This window comes from Ailuropoda melanoleuca, chromosome 5 (assembly GCF_002007445.2).
Source record: "Ailuropoda melanoleuca isolate Jingjing chromosome 5, ASM200744v2, whole genome shotgun sequence".
NCBI classification, from domain to species: Eukaryota; Metazoa; Chordata; class Mammalia; order Carnivora; family Ursidae; genus Ailuropoda; species Ailuropoda melanoleuca.
In genome coordinates this window covers 7838061-7856425 of record NC_048222.1, presented here as the reverse complement: position 1 = coordinate 7856425, position 18365 = coordinate 7838061, and the positions used below count along the sequence as shown (strand labels likewise).

Genomic DNA, 18365 nt, shown 5'->3' with positions numbered 1-18365 from the left:
TATGTTAGTCACCATACAGTACATCCCTAGTTTTTGATGTAAAGTTCCATGATTCATTACTTGCGTATAACACCCAGTGCACCATGCAATATGTGCCCTCCTTAATACCCATCACCAGCCTATTCCATTCCCCCATCCTCCCCTCTGAAGCCCTCAGTTTGTTTCCCAGAGTCCACAATCTCTCATGGTTCATTCCCTCTTCTGTTTACCCCCCCTTTCTTCTTCCCTTTCTTCTCCTACCGATCTTCCTACTTCTTATGTTCCATAAATGAGTGAAACCATATGATAATTGTCTTTCTCTGCTTGACTTATTTCGCTTAGCATTATCTCCACCAGTCCCATCCATGTTGCAGCAAATGTTGAGAAATCTTGGTTTCCCAGTTAAGAGATTATCACTCTGACCATCTTTTCCTCTCATTCTGCCATGGAGCTTACTAGGGACTTAACAGGCAAGGGAAGAGCCAGCATTTGCCCACAATAATTTGGGGGATTCTGTGGCCTCACTCAGAAACCTTAAAACATTCATGGCTTCTGAGAAGCCAGGGAGTGAATGATAGGGAGGGGCCAAGATTCCTCAGAGCTGCTTTCCCAGGAAGCACAGGTGTCTAAACATTAGCAAGGGCCATTCGGTCTTAATAATTCCTCCTATGGGTGGACAAATTCTGCAAGTTTTTGTCAAGATGAATACAGTCTGTGAATACATAATTATTATTTAACCTAACACCTTCCTCTAGGGAAATCAGTCATCCTAAACATTGACTAATGTGGTCTTCAAACACATTGGGATCCCCTAGAGAACTTTTCAAAATATCGGTGCCTAGATCCAACCCCCAGAGGTTTTGCTTTGATCTGTCCGGAGTGAACCTGGGCATGAGGGTATTTAAAAATTTCCCCAAGTGATATGCAGTCAGGATTGAGAATCACGGCTCTTTGGAGGGAAAAAACCCAAGGCTGGGAGTGAGAGGAGTTACAAATGTGAATAAACCAATACAATCCAATATTCTATATCCAAAAGAGAAAGACACCCATTGCTGTAGGGGTAAATGATAGCCCAGTCACCTTAATTCAGAATTTCAGCTTTGTTCACTGTTTCACGGTCTCGGTATTATTAATTTTCTGTTTCATAAACCTGACAAACATAATTGTTAATTGCATACCATACACTCCACCCTCACAGTGCTGGCTTCTCTCATAACCCTCAACTGATATAAAGCTGTAGTGCAATGGCCCACTATATTAAATTTCAATTTAATTATCTTTATCACAGCATCACCTCCTTGGAGGAAATGATTAACTCTGAGATGGACTTATAATAGAAGAGAAAGGTATTGCATGGAGCCTTGCCCTCAAGCCCCGTGCTACTATTTAGGCTGCATTTGCAGGCCCAAGAGCAACAATAAAACGGTTGAAAAATGAGCTTCTTTTCCACTTTCTCAGATCCCTGCGATGTGATCCCTCAAAAGTCCCTACTGGCACACACAAAAGTGAACGGCATAAAAAATGGGACTATAACACACAACTCATTTGTGTGTTTGCATGCGTATGTGCAAACAAAAAAGGATGATTCCTGAAGAATCAGCACAGGAGAGAATAGCTAGTAACCCACGGACAGTACATTTTCGTTACTTAATATTAATCTTTCCATAGTTAAACTTTACTTAGTACTATGTAACCTTAAAAAAAAAAGTTTAGGGTTTCTTACTTTTAAACATTACTTGAGGTGACTTTCAATAAGAATCTCTTTAACCTTGGTTTGCAAATTAAAAGAGCTAGAAGCTTGAGTTGAAGTAATTGTTTCCCTAAGTTAACACTAAAGGGGCTTGAATCCCATGTAACTATGGTATTAGGTGACTTCGAAGAAACAGACTAAAAAATGGGACCACCGGGCTTTGCGACTCCATGTTACTGAAGCAAAACTGCAAAAGGAATTTTATTATCATTAATGAAGCATTTATACAGCAAGTATTTACAGAAAGCACTTTGAAACCAACTGCTATCAGGAGTGGACTGGCACCATACCATATATATGCCTCCTCATTCCTGTCTTTGTTCTCTTTAAACATGGGAAGGAAATTCAGGCACAGAGAAATCACTTGGTCCAAACCTCAAACAATGGCGTCCAACATAGGCACAGAACGCCATGGAAACTTGAACTCTTTGATGAATTGAGAATATTCTATGTAGCTATGGCTCCAGCTTGGGCCTTGATTGAACTCACTATAGGATACTGACACATTTGGTTTGGTGGGGATGTGGGAGGGGGAGGCAAAGATCTAAGAAGCCTCTTTGATAAGAAGGCATCCTGAGGGAGAACAGGTTGAGACATTTAAGCAGAGAGCCATTCTAAGGGGAGAGTGTTCTGAGTACACTGTGTGCCTGTGACTCATATAACCACCACCTTCAACCCGAGGGAGGAGTGGCAATAAAAAGTCATACTTGAAATAGATATGCTACTAAAATTTCTGCAACAGATTGGAGTGGTGAATGCTTTATCTATTTGGGGTTCTAACAAAGTAGAGATGAACAGAAAAGATAGCTTTCCAAAATTTGCAGCTACAGTATAATAGGAGAGGTAGGAAGGGGCTTCATGTCAACACTGCAGTCCTGCTTTCCATGAGTTTTAATGTATTTGATGGAATAAGATGGTGGGAAGTGGGGAGTAGGTGGCAGTAACCCGGAGTGCTGGACTAATTGCGGAGAGACGTTGACCGTGCCAGCAGGTGTTTATTTTTACCATCAAATTGGTACGAACAGAGTAAAGACAAATGATAAGAGTATGAACAAAATTCTTGCATCATAAGTCAGCAGCCTCTGTAGCCTGAATGTACAATCTTTATACTCTCTGTTCGTTGTTAGAACTTAGTACAATGTTTTGCCCATGGACGTTTAGTAATACTCGCTCATTGAGACCTGTATGAACAATCGAGTTCCCATAAGTCCCCAGTTGGGTATTTCCCCTCTGTCTTCTAAGATTCTGTATGGTTTTACAAAATGCCCTCGTTCAGGGCTCAGTCAGGAAACCAGACACAACTTTAAGAATTTCAACTGGAGCTAACGGGACAGGAAATTGGTTACTAAATCTTGGAAAGGCTAAAGGAGTAACAAGAAGTGTTTGATTATTAGCTGCAAGACAACACTTCCACCCCACTGGCAGGAGTGAGAGAAAAAATACTCTCCAGTCCAGAAGCCCACGATCTCTGTTATGGAACTTGCTGGATAATCTCAGGCCGGCAGTGGGTCCGTGGCCGCTGACACTACTCTGCAAGACCAGGCAAGTAAACTCATTCTCGGGCTGCTGCTTTCAGAAGAGCTGCCAGAAGCCAAAAAAGAAAGGAGAAAAAAAAGGAAAGAAAGAAAAAAGGAAAGCAAATGTCCTCTCTCTTATTCCCACCTTCCAATCTCCTGCTAGAAGAACAGAAGGAAGCCGCTTGGTAGGGGAGTCTGTTAAATAAAGTTTGCAGACTTCCACCCTGCTTGTAAAAGAACGCAGATGCTTGGGAACAGACCTGAGAGGCAAAGAGACAAGGAGCCAGCAAACCGGCCAACCAAAAACACAACCAGCAACTCGGAGGAAGGACAGAGACAACAATACTGTGGAAGTCCTCCCAATAGATTAAATTCCTCTGCCAAAGGGGATCTTTTGGTAGAAATTATGCAGCGATTGCCTCTTTTTCCCTTGTGATAGATAGATTTCGCTTTGAAAATACTTGCTTCTTTTCACTTGAATTTCAGTTGGAAACCATGTATAAAAGCAACCTACAATATGCATAATATATTACAAACTGTAATACACTCAATATAATTTATTAGACTGTTAACTGGCACAGGGATTACCTGTAAACACTCAGAGTAAGAAAGACAACGCCAACAAAGAAATCTAAAGCCTGACACGGGGCCAAATGCAGCATCTGAGGATGGGAGTTGATGGAAATAGCTTATGAAAATTCACCCCATTAGAGAATGGCTTTTTTTTTTTATGTCAACTCAATAACTTCCAGGAAATAAATGAAGACATTTTAAAAATCAAAGTGATATAATCATGTAAGTGGAGCTTTATAAAAATTGATAATGGCACAGCATACCAGCTCCGAAGTATGACAACATTAACCACATCAGGAGAAAGTAATGAATTGTAATAAGTCTGGAAACAAGCTAAGAAGTAATTAATATCTCTGAATCCGTTTTGTGAATCTATTATCTTAATTTTGTGGTATTTTGAATAGAATGAAAAATATTGAGTAACAAAAGCAAGGTGCTCACGGAATGCTGGTGATTTCTGAGACTTGTGTTGACACACGTACCACATCCTTCCTTTTCATCAGAGACTGGAGCGTTACATTTCATCTCTGGAGAAAGTCATCATCTATATAAGGAGAGAAAAATTTTAAAGCAAGTTAGCAGTCAAATAGAACCTGAAAGACAAATACCAGATCTCCCCCAAGGCTGTCCCTACAGACAATACATGGTCTGTGAAGGAAGTATCAAGGGCAAGAGATGACAATGTTTTTATTTCACACTGATTGACTTTGCCATACGTTGGTATATACTTCAAAACAAAAGGCACAGCACTGGTTCTGAGGTTCTCATCCTGTTTATTTCTAACAACTATCTGTCATTCTTAGGCCAAGGATCCCAGCTGCTCCCTGAGAAGAAGCTAGCATCACTCCCCTGAGCCGCAGGGGTGGGCTCTGGTTTGCTAGAGACAATCAAGTCAAGCCCTCAGGGGGCAGAAAAGGCAGTTCCCAGGTGCACTCCTCTCCCAGGTGTTTAAGGGGACACCTGCCAGTGGTGGGGAATATGGTTGGGGTGGGGTGGTGGGACAACCACCAACAGCACTGCCCTGAAGTGAACCTCCAATGCGTAGGAGCGTCACACAATTGTTATCATTTAGGCTATGCCCCGACAAAATAAAAAAAGTCACAAGCTGCAGAGAAGGAAAGGTCTGTAACCAGATGAGGATACTGGAAACTTGTGCTTTGCAGGGGCATAAGTAATAGGTCTCTAATTCTAGGACAGCCTCTAGCCAAAGAATGTCTTCAACTTTGGTGCACTCCTATATTCCATTTCCTATTCCGGTGGCTGCCTCTCTCCCCAGTCTTAACAGCTAGCCCGATTACCCCCTAGGAGAGGATATGTGCCTGTTCTCCACAATATTTGCTCTGTTTATGAAAAACAAGAGTGCAAATTATATACTCTGTGAATGAGAGACATGTTTGTATTAATGGGTAGTCTGTCACTTACAATCTCTTACTGGCAAAGAGAATTCATAATTTAAATCAGTAATGCTTCTTTTTCTGTCTTATGGTTCCATGAAGCAATGGTGTATTGTATAAATCGTTGGCGTTAAAGACTAGAGAAAAGATAGCCCTTCATGCCTGTGTACTCTTGAATGAATGTCAGATTCCTACTCTATACAAAGTGGGGGCCCCCACTAAACTCGGGTGATTTCTTACAGTTTCTCCCACCTTTGATACCTACTATATTGCTCAGTGGATTCTCAGCAAAGATTATTTGAGAAAGGATAAGGATGTGAATTGTTACTGACGAATGATCCTGCAAGGAAACTAAGCTATTGCACAAAGTAAACAGGTACGAATAGCTTAGTTGAGGACAAGACCAGGCTCCCCAAAAGGGAAAAGACAAAGCAGCCCAGAAGAGAACTACACGTACAATATTTAACACATTTTCAGATTTCTTACAACGCAAACACTATCCTGCCTGTTTCACTGGAGAGGCTATGGCAGCACACAACCCCCTCTCCATATCTTATATTTTAAAAGATCAAGAACTCATAGTCACCATTTATAAATCAAGTTAGAAATGTTCTGATTGGAAGAAAAGAGAATGAATTATTCCATGCCAGAAAGAGCTTACCAGTTTCTAATATGGCAGTGGCCCCAGAGACAGCTCCCTGGCCATTTATCTGCGGAAGGTATAATTACTTTTGATTCTACAAACTGTATCGAAATTTGAATGTATTATGTATTGTGATAAAATGTCCCTTTCCCCTGAGCCTTTTGAAAGGGAGTGCAGTCAGAAGTCTCGCTAGATGCATTACAGGGACACATCAGGCGATCTGTGAGCTGAGAATGCTCCGCTCTGATCTTCCAACACGCGGATTGTGACACGGTGTCCCCACAGAGCGGACGGCACAGCACAGGAGGGCCTTTCAACTAAAGTGCACAGAGGGAAAAATTTATGAGGTTCTTATGAAGTGGTTTGTTTTAGGTCTGAATGGAGGAAAAGAGGGAGAGAGGGCAAGGGGACAGTTGTGTGACATAAAGATCCAGTTGGGGCCTGGTGTGATTTTTATCATCTTAAAACACATTTGAGGAGACGACCCTCAAAGCATAAGACTGCCTCAGTAGAGCGTGGAAGAAAAGTAAGGCAAAAGTAGCTGTAAACAACCCACAAAGCAAACTGCCAGTTGGTATTTCCTGAGCTGAAATTCTTTGAGTTGCAACGGGAACAGCTTCTTAGTATATAAAGAGCGTAAGGCCTCTCTTTGGTTCCAGTGGGGCTTTGTCATGACTTGTAATGAGCCGAACATTGTAATGCATGTTCTCCAAAAAAAAAAAAAAAAAAAAAAAAAAATTGACTATTACTGTGTGTGCAAAAAATACAATGATGATGCACCAGGACGTTAACAAAACAGCACCCGCACAAACTAAGGTCGCAACTCTACTCTCAGCTTCTCCTTGCTTTTTGCTCCCTGGGATCGTTTCTGTCTCAATGGGAAAGGAAAGCCGCACACACAAGCATAATTCATATGTTAGACGGGAGCTACCACTTTTGTGTGAATCAGCGCTCTGTAAACAAAACAAAAATCTGAAAAATGTTGAAGTCCAAACATTCTCGGACAGATAAATAGAACAGGCTTCCCGATGACAATGGTAATAGTGGGAGACTGGAGGTAACACAGGCTTTTAAAATCAGAATTGGAATTTAGGGGAGATGCACCGCAATTATGAACTATTTAAAGTACTTTAAACTGACGCTCCTCTTAACAAGTGGTAAATTCAAACTTTATTTAAAACCATTCTTAGGGGCGCCTGGGTGGCACAGCGGTTAAGCGTCTGCCTTCGGCTCAGGGCGTGATTCTGGCATTATGGGATCCAGCCCCACATCAGGCCCCTCTGCTATGAGCCTGCTTCTTCCTCTCCCACTCCCCCTGCTTGTGTTCCCTCTCTCACTGGCTGTCTCTATCTCTGTCAAATAAATAAATAAAATCTTAAAAAAAAATAAATAAAACCATTCTTAAGAGCTAGGATGATCGGTAGGGGAAGAAAGGGATAAAGAAAGGGGGGTAATCAGAAGGGGGAATGAAACATGAGAGACTATGGACTATGAGAAACAAACTGAGGACTTCAGAGGGGAGGGGGTGGGGGAATGGGATAGACTGGTGATGGGTAGTAAGGAGGGCACGTATTGCATGGTGCACTGGGTGTTATACGCAACTAACGAAGCATCGAACTTTACATCGGAATCCAGGGATGTACTGTATGGTGACTAACATAATATAATAAAAAATCATTTAAAAAAATAAATAAATAAAACCATTCTTTTTCTTTTTTTTAAGGTTTTACCTTATTTATTTGAGAGAGAGAGCCACAAGCAAGGGGAGGGGCAGAGGGAGGAGAAGCAGGCTCCTGCACCAAGCAGGGAGCCTGATGCAGGACTTGATCCTAGGACACTGGGACCATTACCCAAGCTGAAGGCATCCACCCAGGCACCCCTATTTATTTATTTATTTATTTATTTATTTATTTATTTATTTATTTATAAAGATCTTATTTATTTATTTGACAGAGAGAGAGACAGCCAGCGAGAGAGAGAACACAAGCAGGGTTTGTGGGAGAGGAAGAAGCAGGCTCCCAGCAGAGCAGGGAGCCTGATGTGGGGCTCGATCCTAGGACCCTGGGAGCATGCTCTGAGCCAAAGGCAGACGCTTAATGACTGAGCCACCCAAGTGCCCCAGGCACCCCTATTTAAAGCCATTCTGAAAAATAACTTCATTAGTAGAATTATAGAAATGAAGGTACAGATAGATGAAAGGAATAAATCACAATGATGATTATACCTATTCATCTTTTTTTTAAAAAATGCTATTAGCAAAACTCTCAAAATCAAATCCATCATCCACCCGTGGTAGGCGTGTGACAGATTTGCTGACTAACTGAGAACAGACAACCCAGGTGAGTAATCAAAACCACCACAGCTAACAAATACTGAATATTCACAATTGTCTTTTCTAGAAGTGCCATGCCTTGCACTAAATTTACTCTGTAGTTATTTTCGTGGTTAGCCTTTTCAGCAGCCCTCTGAGGTAGGTACTGGTTAGGCTTTGCATTTGGTGGATAAGCAGCCCGAGGTTTCGGATTTACGGACCCTGCTCGTGTGAAACTGCCCACCGTGCCCCATCAGGACCATGTGGATGAAGACTAAGCCTTAGCACCTCACCCGTTCTACTTCCAGCCATTCCCTATCTCACAGTCACTATTGCTATCAAAGGAAAAGGGCAAAACAACATCAAGAATGCTGTTGCTTGGGAAAATGCCCAAGTAAAATGTGGAAAGTGAGAGAGTTGACTAAAATGAGAAAAGCTGGAAGTGAACGGTAAGCCTCGGTAATTGAAATCATTACGATCTTACAAGTCTGAGACTTGGTACAGACAGAGAACCTTAGATCGAGGAGAGACTCTGGAGAGTCCCTGTCACATGGCCACGTCTCCTCTGCTTGAACCCTTCCATTGACGGGGTGCTTACCACCGATCAGGCAGCTCATTCCAAAGCTGAATGACTTGAATTTTTAGAAAGGACACCCTTCCATGGAGCTGAAATCAGAGTTGCTGTCACCTCAAGTAATTACTTTTACAACAGGTCATACTAAGCCCTCTATCCCTCCATCATCAAAAGGGACTCCTGTTCCGGGGCACCTGGGTGGTTCAGTCATTGAGCATCTGCCTTCGGCTCAGGGCATGTGATTCCAGGGTTCTGGGATCGAGCCCCGCATCGGGCTCCCTGCTCCATTGGGAGCCTGCTTCTTCCTCTTCCACTCCCCCTGCTTGTGTTTCCTCTCTCGCTGGCTGTCTCTCTCTCTCTCTGTCAAATAAATAAATAAAATCTTTTAAAAAATAAAAAATAAAAATAAAATCAAAAGGGACTCCTGTCCCTTGTAAGCCACGAGAGGTCAAGTACAACTCAGAGGGCAGCATAATTAGTTCTGTAAGTGGTGTCTCAAGGTTTGGACCTGTTTCCATCAGTTGTGCAAAGGCTGGTACACGCTGACAGCCAGCTCGATCATAGTGCACAACTCCAAATAAAATCTATCAAGGAGCCAAGGGCATTGCATGTTACACAATCATTGTACAGCTTACTCGGGGTTGTGTTGGCAAAGATACGTCTAACACCTGATTGAGACAAGATTCAGAACAAGGACAAGGCAGCAGGGTCAATGCCGTGAGTCTGTGCATTACCACTAAGTGGATGAGGAGCACGGGAGGAAATGAATAATAATTCCCATGGAGGGTGAAGGGAGGACACAAGGAATGACTAAAGAGTGACTGAGCCGCCATATGACCAGGCTTCCTCAGACGGCAGGGCTTCTGATGGACAGAGCCAGGCACGGCGCCCCACTCCGTGTGCCCACTCTGTACATCCAGCCACACAGACTTAACTTCAGGGAAAATATTTGCTCTCCAAGCAAACAGAAGAGGAACACACTTTAGTCTGTTCTATAGATACATGGTGCCGCCTCTTCACCAAATGCCTCCCTCCCGAGCCGTTCACTGCACTCTATAAACCGAATGTCAGACAGGACGGGAGAATGTAACTCCTTCATTTCTAGAGGGAAACAGAAGACTTGCTTGTATCATCTAATATTTTCCATCCGTTTTGTCCAAAATGAAATCTCAGCAGTGACCAGGTCCACGTTGTATTCTGAGTAGAAGCTACATCAAGAGGACTCCGGAGTCTCTCCTTAGGGGTGTTTCACAAAGTGACGCAGCACTGCTGATCTGCCCCCCCACACCCCCACATCCCTCACCCCCCGTCTCCAAGAGGAGCTCCTGCTGACCTCCAGAACTGGCAAAGTTCTGTGGCCTCGCTCTGAGTTTCAAAATGTATTGCTGGTTGCACAGACTTCTCAATTACACAGTCTGTGTGAACGAGTCGACTGATTTTTATGAGCAGATATAAAAGTCTTCTTTTTTTTTTTTTAGATTTTATTTATTTATTTGGCAGGGGGAGCACACAGAGAGAGGGAGAGGGAGAAGCAAACTCCCCTCTGAGCAAGGAGCCCGACTTGGGGTTGGATCCCAGGATGCTGAGACCATGACCTGAGCCGAAGGCAGACGCCCAACCAACTGAGCCACCGAGATGCCCCTAGAAGTCTTTTGATACCAACTTTCTTCAGTTTTTAACTTGAAAGTTGTAGTCATTGTGTTGAAATTGTATGTTTTCTTTTTTTTTAAATTTTTATTCCAATTTTTAAAAAAACTGGTGAGACTGTTTGAATTCCAAAACAATCCACCACCTATCACAGGCTATCCCACAGGTCTTGGTGCAGTTTTAAGCTTTAATAACTTGAGAAGCAAAAGTGCTACAAACTTACAAAGTACACTGTTCGTAATAGTTATGGTTACCTTTGTTTTGCACCTAGGCAGTTTTGTGAATTTTTAGACTTTTTTTTATTTTGATTTTTTTCCAGTCTCTTTTGTGGAAGATGGTACACATTGATTAAAAAAGTTAAAAATGATTCAAGAGTCAAAAAATTGAATACTTACAAAAGGAACATAAAGAATTAATATTTCAAGAGATTACTATAAAGCAGTACACTTATACTTCTGAAGTAAGAAAAGCCTAAAAGTAAACCAAGGCTTTTGAAACACCCTGTGAACAACTGTGAAGTTATGTGCGTCTTGCGGGAACACAGCCCCTGAGATGCCATCTTTATACGGATGCCTCTCTACTCACTGACTAACGGTGAGCAGGTATCAAAGAGAAAGAGGATCCCTGCCTCTAAGATGCCATTTCCACTTCGTGAACATATAAATTAACGGTGGGGGAGTTTGCAAAAGGTCATCTGTTTCTAGATCGAAGCCTGGAGAGCAACGTTTCACCCACGACAGTTACTGAATCTAATCACAGACAAGATGGGGAGCCCAAGAAGAGATTTTCTTGATTGAACTTTCAAAGCCAGAGCTTTCAAAGAGCCTGCTTGAAAATTGGGGGTACGTGCTGACTTGCTTCATTCTTTCTACTCCTTGGACTAGAAAAACACAGAAAGATTGAGTACGGTGCTCAGACTTCCATTCCCGTTCTTTGACCTCTTTTGGGTCTGCCTTTCCCTTTCCTGTTTCCCCGAAGGGACACCGACTGTCACCAATCCCAGAAAAGTCAAACTAGACTGTGAGGACACCAACATGAGACTTTATCACTCAACCAATATAGGATAATCAAACAGAAATCATTTCTAGCCTAATCACGTTGACTTATTTTGTGAGCAAGGAAAACAAAGAGAATGGAGTTTTATCTTCCTGTCTTTTATCAGTCGGGGATACAACTCTGAGTTGGAGCAGAAGCCTCGAGCCTCTCGGTAGATACTTTGTCTAGAACACTGCCCATAGACCGTAACCTGGTTGAAGGGAGAGATAGTGTCTGTTTCTTGTTCTCCCACTGGCACAGAGCAAGGATAGGCAACATCAGCAACAGATGCTGGTTTAAGGGGACGGAATCATCAAGACGGTAAGATTGCTCACACTAAAGCAAGCTATTACAGCACATGCTGGTGCTTCGCTTCCTGTCTCTTCTGGGTTGGATAAAAAGCAAGAGTGCTTTCCTAATAAAAGGATGATGTACTTTCCTTTAATTTTTGATACAACAAACTCCAGGAAAGGGTTGAGATCACTCTGGTTTGAATTTTTAATGGAAAAGATGCCAAACATAAGACAAAGTTTGTCCAAGCAAGAAAGAAACCTAGAAACTGGCCCAGAACCATTAAGAGACTCAGAAGGGAACAGAAAGAGGTAGCAGTGGGACCAGGACTTGGAAACCATTCCTTGCAATTGTTGCTTTAAGTGTTTGGGGGTTTTTTGTTTTGTTGTTTTTTGGGTTTTTTTTTTTGCAAAAGGCCTGGAAGATCTTCCATCCACTATCTGCATGAAAGATCACAGTGGTGGACAGGGCTACCCCACGTAGATTTTGTTTTTCTCACAGAGGTCTACGTTTTCGGACCCAAGAATGTAACGTGTTCATCTGAACAAGGAGGGCCCATTGTCTCTATCTCCCTTTGGCTCTTCCGCTTTCTTGGAAGGCTTAAGGAACGAGCAACATGCGGGCAGGAGAGAACAGGCTTTGAAGTTGTGGAAACTGCTAGTTAAAAAGTTTCAAACTGTGCTCCGCCTGTGTGGAACCATCGTGGAAGAAAACACTTCAAACCAAGATGTACATTTTTAGTAAATGAAAACCTAAAAAGTTATTTGTATTTGTTCTGATCCTGACATGATCCCGTGCCTCTCAATTCCTTTGGAAACACTGAAATTTTTAATTCCCATGTTGCCTTCAAAGTGCTCCCAGGAGCAATGGCAGTCTTGCACAGTTATCTTTTGAAAGAATGGAAAGTCAAGGTAAATTTGTAAAAAAGGATAGTCCCTATTCAATCTTAAATATACAGTCGGCCCTTGAATGAACTGTGTGGGTCCATTTATATGCGGATTTTTTACAGTGCAGCACTGTAAGTGGATTTTCTCTTCCTTATGAATTTCTGAATAACATTTCCTGACTTCTAGCTTGCTTTATTGTAAGGATACAGTATGTAATACACGTAACATATAAAATATATGGTCATTGACTGTTTATGTTCTTGGCAAGGCTTCAGGTCAATGGTAGGCTATTCGTAGTTAAGTTTTTGGGGAGTCAAAAATTATAAGTGGATCTTCAACGGCATGGGGGAGGGGAGGTCGGTGCCTCTAACCCCCAAGTTGGTCAAGGGTCAGTTGTCACTTCTTTATCCGACACATGGAAGCAACACCAAGAATTCTCTAGGCCTCTCGTAGAGATCCTCTGCCCCTCATGCTGTCCTCAGACATTTCATAAATGTTCCTCCCATGAAGTGTGAATTGTTCTCAGTTAACTAGGGAAACTGCAGACCCCTTAGTTTGCAATTTTCTCCCAGTCTTCTGTCATAAATCATGGAACTGAACGTACCGAGAGACTCCCATCATTTCCTACATGATGAAATTGAGAACTAATGCCTGATATTTGCCCAACATCATCCAGCTGGTTCTGCGGACCCAACGCACATGGATTCCTCATGCCATCTGCTCTTTTCTTCCGGGCTATAAGAAAATAGACATCGATTTTGGAGGCACTTTGCTAGATGCTTTAAATGTATTAAATTAATTTTCCTCATTATCTCCCTCCGAGATCATTATTATTCCCTCCATTAGGATGAGAGAGCCGAGGCCCAGAAAGGTTACTTAACACATCCAACACTACAAGCTTGCAAAACCTGGATGATGGCACAGTTCAGGCTGATGGCAAAGCCATCACGGCTAAGCTACCACATCCTTAAATCTCAAAGTCAAATGAAGAGCTGTCTGTGGAAATGGAAACGAAGGAAGGGGTTTCCCTGAGGACTGTGACAGGAAAAAATTGTGAAAATCAGTCTGTTTCTTGAGATAATGGGAGAAAATCTTAGTCAGTTGCTAACAGAGGGAAAATGGGCAAAAACCAGCCCCGCTGGGACTCGGCATCCTGCTCGCTGACACCAGGACTCAGATCCACTCCACCTCCTTCACCTGGCTGCCGAGAGGAGCCAATGAGAAAGATATATAGGAAAATAGTTCCAACCATTTATCAGAGAATTATCATTTTAAATTCTAAGCAGCATGGAAAGTGTTTCAAAACTCTGCATTCACCTTTATTAAATGGAGAGATAACTAAGTTGATAGATGAATCAATACAAAACTAAAAAATGAACACTTCTCCCAACACCTTGCTCAGGGAGAAAATCAGGGAAAAGATTTGCACCTGCCATCTGAGAATCTCCTGCCATTTGTATCACTCTGAGAAATAGTGAAAGTGAGGGAGAGCATAGTGGGTTGAATCATGTCCACTCAGGACCTCAGAATGTGACCTTATTTGGAAATAGGACCATTGCAGATTAAAGATCTTGAGATGAAATCATCATCATGGATGTTGGGTGGGCCATCGAACCAATGACTGGTGTCTTTCTAAGAAGAGGAGAGGAAACAGGGACACACAGGAAAGAGAGCCAAGTCAAGGTGGAGTTGGGAGTGGGAGTGGCGTGGTCACAAGCCAGGGAAGCCAGGAGCCACCAAGACCTGGAAGACGCAAGGAAGGATTCTTCCATAGAGCCTTCCGAGGGAGCATGGCCTTGTGCCACCTTGATTTTGGACTTCTAACCTCCATAATGGTGAGAGAATAAATTTCTGTTGTTTTAAGCCACCGCATCTGTGTTTATTTGTTATGGAAGCCCTGGGGAGCTAATATAGAGGGCAATGTGTCTTCAAGGGCTGTGTTCTTATGTCCCAGGGAGACCACCTTTGCTGCATTCCCACGTTGAGATGCTCCCCTGCATGGGCGAGTTTCAGGGGATGGCATTGGTCAGGCTGTAGCAGTTGATCAGTGCTTGGCTGCTAGCTAGGATAAATATCTTAAATATTAGCCCTGCTCACAGGTTTTATGGGGTAGCAGTATTCACTTACAAGTACATAACTTGGTCTAGTGTCTCATCTAATATTACATTTGAAATAATTTTATGTTTAGAGTTTTCATGAAAATAGACTGATGCTAGAAGGAACTTAGCATCCCATCTGGGTCAAGAATAAAAATGGTAGTGATAGGGTAGCCCTATGACCCAGCCATTGCACTACTGGGTATTTACCCCAAAGATACAGACGTAGTGAAGAGAAGGGCCATATGCACCCCAATGTTCATAGCAGCATTGTCCACAATAGCTAAATCATGGAAGGAACTGAGATGCCCTTCAACAGATGACTGGATTAAGCAGCTGTGGTCCATATATACAATGGAATATTACTCAGCTATCAGAAAGAATGAGTTCTCAACATTTGCTGCAACATGGACGGCACTGGAGGAGATAATGCTAAGTGAAATAAGTCAAGCAGAGAAAGACAATTATCATATGATTTCTCTCATCTATGGAACATAAGAAATAGGGAGATTGGTAAGGGAAGAAAGGGATAAAGAAAGGGGGGTAATGAGAAGGGGGAATGAAGCATGAGAGACTATGGACTCTGAGAAACAAACTGAGGGCTTCAGAGGGGAGGGGGGTGGGGGAATGGGATAGGCTGGTGATGGGTAGTAAGGAGGGCATGTATTCAATGGTGCACTGGGTGTTACACGCAACTAATGAATCATCGAACTTTACATCAGAAACCAGGGATGTACTGTATGGTGACTAACATAACATAATAAAAAAAATTAAAATAAAAAAAATGGTAGTGATAAAAACTGTACATTGAAGGTTTGGATATAGCTTATGGTCTCAGCAGAAGAGGTCCCAATGAATGATCATCGCTTTTACTTTTCACCTTTGCTGCAAAAAGAACGTGAAAGACAGGAAATGGGAAAGAGCTGTTTCAGTTTATAAAAAGAGAGAGGATTTGAATTAAAGCAAAAGGAAAAACAAAAACATTTACATATTAAAGGGATTGAGATCAGGGCCCTGGTTCAAGTCCTTTACAGAGGGCTCCATGCACAGGAGGTCCTTCATTATTTGACAGAAGAACAAACAATAAATAGTTTTTTTATGTAACTCTTTTCTTATTAAAATGATTACAGGTTATACTGTAGTGTGTAATCATAGGGACTGAAATATTTGGTAAATTAGAGAACATTTACTAGTATAGAGGGGAGTTGGAATGGAAATTTCTTAGGTAGGGTCAGCTCTGGGCATCTTCTGGTCTTCTTCCCTCTGGTTCTAATTCGTCTCATGTCACCATTACTAACAACATCTAACCAGAGATATAAAAAGGCTAAAGAAACATGCGGGGCTCTTGAGAAGAACAATAAAGCTTAGCTGTAATAAAATCCTAATGTTTAACACTCTTCACCTTGCTGATCTTGCAAATATAACTTAAGGCCCCACCTCACATATGTCATACCCGGCAATAATGCAGGCAAAAGAAATGGACACAGGTGTTCCCCATAAAGGCCTGGACCCTCAGGGCACCACCTGTGTCCACATAAATCCAACGCAAACAGTATCCAGCTAAGTCGTGAGCAAGGTTGTAGGATTCATCATGTTCTGCTGCCAAGGCAAGAAAATAAGGACAGGTAAATTGGCCCTTTTAAGCATTAGAGAGACGCTGCCAAATACATAGAAGGGGACACAATTCTCTCCCCTCCTCCTGAAGCTCTTCAGAAAAAAAAAAAATGAGGCGTCTTGGCCAACACAAAATGAAACCTCCAAAGGTGCATTGAAATTATCAAGCAGCTCACAGTTCAAGTGACTCCTACTTCACTACTTGGCTCATTTGCGAGAATATGCCAAATCATACACGCCAGGAATTGAGGACACTACGCAGGAGGTTGCTGGTTGAGAGTTCGGTATTTCAGAGGACCACTGGATCATCGGGGTTCATGGCAATATCTCCATTCTCTCTGCAACAGATCTAGGAGAAGTGATAGGTCAAGGGCACCTGGGATTTCTAAGTTCAGTAAGGGGCCCCCATATGGAGCCGTGGCAAAGCCTCCTCTTTTCTGATGGCAGCTTGGAGCCTGAAGAGGCAAAGCACACAAACACCCAAGAGTAGGGGAGACCCTAAAGGATCCATGGAGTGAATGGTGTCTAATCTTCTCCAACAACCTTCTCAGCATGAACTGGAACCAGTCCCTCGCCCAAAACAGACCCACACTATAAAAATGCAGGATTCCACACTCTGGAAAGTCACACTAATGCGCTTAACGTCCTTAGAGATTTTTGCCTTCACGGGGCGCAGGTGAGACCTTTCGTATCCCAGCTGCCTGCTGAGTGGTTGCCTGGGTGCTGCAAATCTGAGAGCCGAAAAGGGGGATAATTTCTTTAGTATACAAAGAATGTACAGCAAATCTAGACATGCCGAAAGAGGCATTTGGAAAAACACACAAAGAGCCAGAGCCTCTTCGAGAACACTCAGTCTCAGGGGGTTGGATGCTGACCACCCCGGGGTTACAGTTATAATTTCTCAGAGACAATGTTTCCTAGGAAATACGTCAGTTCCTTGATATTTTTGCATGATGGATTTTATTGACATCATGCTGGACCCCACACCTGGGCCTCATCAACTCCATTGTTAACGACAATCTGTGAATGCTTTATGGTCTTTGGGCACGTGAAGGTGCACTTCCGGTCACACTCTCCCTGCACACTTCACACCCACGGTCCAAGGTCATCAGCGTGTGGGAAGATCCTGGGGCCTCCCCACACCCCCAAGGGCCACATGACAACATAAGAGCTAGTGTTATAAGAAAGGAATGTACAAACTCTAGGTTATAATGGCTCAGATCTGTCCATGTGGAAAATATTTATGCATTTGTATAAATATATACATTTATGTTTATTTTGTTCATGAAATTCTTTGTTCATTAAATTTGTTTCACTCGGGAATATTTTATTCATTTAGATACAGGAGAAGACCAATGTTTTGGTGAATAGTATTTTCTTCAAATGTGAATCATCACCATTTTGTTCCTGCAGAATTGACTTAGTAGTTAAAATATCTGTTTTTGTTTTCCCCTTATTTTCAGTCGTTTCTTTCCTGTAACCAAGATGACATCTCAGAAAACAATCAGGTCAGTGGCTTTCAAGGTTTTGTTTTCAAGACCAGACTTCTAGCAGCAGTTTTAAAGCAAAAAGGACACTTGGGTGGTGATTTCCATAGCACATAAAAGTTATTTTGCAAAATGTGTACAGACTAAAAAAGAAAACCAGGAGGAAAACGTGCTTGCTAAAGTGATCACTGAATATTGCAGAATTTAAAGGTGCAAGAAATTCAAAACACTTAATAGAATCAAGAGGCAGTGTGGTTTGTCTCCCCCACTCCCGGAGACTAAATGGTCAAAGTTTCTGCTTTGCAAATCTGATTTCTTGCCCAGAATGCTGCTACTAATTGGCTCCTGGGCTGGCATGCCCATTGAGATGTATGAAATGGCTCTTGTTGGTATTTTGATGCCGAAAAGGGTCTGTCAGATTTTTCTTTCCTGTAACCACTCACTTTCTCTTTGCCTCTTGTCACTTTTCCCGCCTCTCCTGCTCATTTTACCCACATTAAAGCTCTAAGTAAATAAATGACAGGCTGTGGCCTATCATCAGGTGACAGATCATCCTGCATTGGCTCT

The 18365-nt window shown here is 42.4% G+C and overlaps 1 long non-coding RNA gene across 2 annotated transcripts in view; it reads right to left on the bottom strand.

Moving 5' to 3' along the window:
* LOC117802273 overlaps positions 1-18365 on the bottom strand; it is an 83077-nt gene that overhangs the window by 36509 nt on the left and 28203 nt on the right. For both annotated transcript variants that reach the window (XR_004625364.1, XR_004625363.1), the window contains exon 2: positions 4261-4363. This is a non-coding gene — a long non-coding RNA (uncharacterized LOC117802273). The remainder of the gene's footprint in view (positions 1-4260; positions 4364-18365) is intronic.